Raw genomic sequence first — 3,700 nt, forward strand, 5'->3', positions numbered from 1 at the left:
GACATCCACCTATGGTTTGACTACCATATAAAGCTGTGGGACAATATTTAGGAATTATGATGCCTGGCCAAAACAATGTATACATTGTAGTTTATCACTTGTGGTACCTCCTGACTACTTTTCCTGGGTGACCTTGTTGGTCTTGGGTACTTCTTGTTAATGTAAAGTGCCACAAGACAATGCTGTTGTAAATGGTGCTGTTTATAATAATTAAATTGAATTGAATCATCCCAGCGCTGGCATGTCACCAATCAAACACCCTTGCTTAGTAGGCTACCCAGACAGTGCCTTATTGGTAAGACTGACTAAGATAAACAAATGGGGGCACATACACCACATAGCACTCATACTTTGCTTTATCCTAACATGTGCTTTATCATCAAATATTAAAAAATATCAAGGTATCATCCTGGCACTGGCATGTCACTGACCAAACACCCTTACATGTACAATTCATTTCAATTAAGTTTTATTTATATAGCACTTTTAAGTAAGTAGTCAGCACCTTGAGATCTGAGTGACCGCGGAGGTTCACAGTAAGAGAAGTTCATGGAGGTAATCAGGGGTGAGGCCATTTAAGGCTTTATAAGTCATTAGCAGAAATGACAGAGAAGCTTACCATCCAGGCAGTGCCTTTTGAATTAACATGTGGGGTGACTAACACCTCAGATCAATCATATTTTGCTTTATCCTAACACAAACATGTGCTTTATCATTAAACATCAAAAGATACCAATGTATCATACTGGCACTGGCATGTCACCAAACACCCTTCCTTGGTGGACTACTATCCAGATAGCATCTGACCGGTGAGACCGGTTTTGATGAACATTTGGTTTGACTAACACTTCAGATCAATCATGTTTTTCTTTATTGTAATACATACATGTGCTTTATTATCAAATATCGAATAATTTCATGGCATTATACTGAGACATCATGCCAACCCAAACCCTTGCTTAATACAATCCGGACAGCGAGTCATTGGTGAGAATGATGTGATGAACATGTATGGGTTTTGTTTCAAGTATGTCCTCTCCTCCTTGGATTGCCACCTTATTGTGGTGGAGGGGTTTGTGTGCCTCCGTGAACCTGGGGGCTATGTTGTCGAGGGCAATAGCCCCTGGTAGGGTCTCCCAAGGCAAAAAGGTCCCAGGGGAGGGGCCAGACAAAGAGCAATCCAAAAGAACCCCATGAAAAAGTTTAAAAGCAAAGTCCCGTTTCCCTCGCCCGGACTAGGGTCACCGGGGCCCCACCCTGGAGACAGGCCTGGGGGAGGGGCCCGTTGGCGAGCGCCTGGGGACCTGGCATAGCCCGAAAGAGGCACGCGGGACTGTCCCCAGGTGGGCCCACCACCCGCAGGGGGAATGTCAGGGGTTCGGTGCTTTGTGGATCGGGTGGCGGCCAAGGGAGGCCCTGGCGGTCCGATCCCCGGCTGACAAAACTGGCTTTTGGGACATGGAATGTCACCTCTCTGGTGGGGAAGGAGCCTGAGCTTGTGCGTGAGGTTGAGAGGTATCGACTAGATATAGTCGGGCTCACCTCAACACATAGCTTGGGTTCTGGAACCAATCTCCTGGAGAGGGGCTGGACGCTCTTTTACTCTGGAGTTGTGGTGGGTGAGCGACGCCGGGCTGGGGTGGGGCTATTGGTGGCCCCACAGCTCGGTGAATTAACAACGGAGTTTACCCCGGTGAACGAGAGGGCTGTTTCCCTGCGCCTTCGGGTCAGGGATAGGTCTCTGACTGTCATCTGCGCTTATGCGCCGAATGTCAGTTCGGAGTACCCGGCCTTCTTGGATTCCCTTAGCGGTATGCTATTTGGTGTGCCGCGGGGGGATTCCATCGTTTTGCTGGGGGACTTCAACGCTCATGTGGGCAATGACAGTGTGACCTGGAAGGGGGTGATTGGGAGGAACGGCCTCCCTGATCTGAACCCGAGTGGTGTTCTGTTATTGGACTTCTGTGCAATGCATGGTTTGTCTATAACGAACACCATGTTCGAGCATAAGGGTGTCCATAAGTGGACATGGTACGATTTTATAATCGTATCATCTGATCTGCGGCCTTCCGTCTTGGACACTCGGGTAAAGAGAGGGGCAGAGCTGTCAACTGATCACCACCTGGTGATGAGTTGGCTCAGGTGGCGGGGGAGGAAGCCGGTCAGACCTGGTAGACCCAAGCGCATAGTGAGGGTATGCTGGGAACGTCTGGCAGAGGCTCCTGTTCGCTGGAGCTTTAACTCGTGCCTCCGGCAGAATTCCGACTGCATGCCGGGGGAGATTGGGGACATTGAGTCTGAATGGACACTATTCCGGATCTCCATTGTGGAAGCGGCCATACGGAGCTGTGGCTGCAGGGTGGTCGGTGCCAGTCGTGGCGGTAACCCCCGTACCTGATGGTGGACACCAGAGGTGAGGGGGGCCGTGAAGCTGAAGAAGGAGGCTTACCGGGAATTATTAGCCCGGGGGTCTCCGGAGGCAGCTGACGGGTACCGGCGGGCCAGGCGGAACGCAGCTCGGGCGGTCGCAGATGCAAAAACCCAGGTGTGGGAGGAGTTCAGTGAGGCCATGGAAAGTGACTTTCGGTCGGCCTCAAAAAAGGTTCTGGCAAACCAGCTCCTGGTTCCTACTATTTATAGTGGTGGGGGGGGGTGCTGTTGACCTCACCAGGGGACATCACCCGGAGTGCTTTGAGGACCTCCTCAACCCTGCCTCAGATACATCTACGCACACTGCCTTTGAGACATCTGAGGGCACAGAGCCCGAGGGTGCTGGGGGGGGCTTGCACATCACTGGGGCTGAGGTGGCCAGGGTGGTTAAAGAGTTCCGTGGTGGCCGGGCCCCGGGGGTGGACAAGATCTGCCCGGAGTTCCTGAAGGCTCTGGATGTTGTGGGGCTGCTGTGGCTGACACACCTTCTCAACAGTGCGTGGAGGTCAGGGACAGTGCCGCTGGATTGGCAGACGGGGGTGGTGGTCCCCTTATTTAAGAAAGGGGACCGGAGGGTGTCTTCCAACTACAGGGGGATCACACTTCTCAGCCTCCCTTGGAAAGTCTATTCCGGGGTACTGGAGAGGAGGGTGAGATCGATAGTCAAATCTCGGATTCAGGAGGAACAATGCGGTTTTCATCCTGGTCGTGGAACACAGGACCAGCTATATACCCTTGCAAGGGTACTGGAGGGGGCCTGGGAGTTTGCCTATCCAGTCTACATGTGTTTTGTGGATTTGGAAAAGGCTTACGACCGGGTTCCCCGAGGTGCTCTGTGGGGGGTGCTTCGAGAGTATGGGGTCCGGGGTCCGCTGTTGTGGGCGATCCGGTCCCTGTACGAACGGAGCAGAAGCTTGGTCCGCATTGCCGGCAATAAGTCGGACGTGTTCCCGGTGCGTGTTGGGCTCCGCCAGGGCTGCCCTTTGTCATCGGTCCTGTTTATAATATTTATGGACAGGATTTCTAGGCGCAGCCAGGGTGTGGAGGGTGTCCAGTTTGGTGGCCTCAGGATTGCCTCGCTGCTTTTTGCAGACGATGTCGTCCTGTTGGCTTCATCTGCTGGGGATCTCCAGCATGCACTGGGGTGGTTCGCAACCGAGTGCAAAGCGGCAGGGATGAGGATTAGCACCTCCAAGTCCGAGACCATGGTTCTAAGCGGGTGGTTCAAGTGGAGGAGTTTAAGTATCTCGGGGTCTTGTTCACGAGTGAG

The sequence above is a fragment of the Paramormyrops kingsleyae genome, chromosome 1, assembly GCF_048594095.1.
Source record: "Paramormyrops kingsleyae isolate MSU_618 chromosome 1, PKINGS_0.4, whole genome shotgun sequence".
Taxonomy (NCBI): Eukaryota; Metazoa; Chordata; class Actinopteri; order Osteoglossiformes; family Mormyridae; genus Paramormyrops; species Paramormyrops kingsleyae.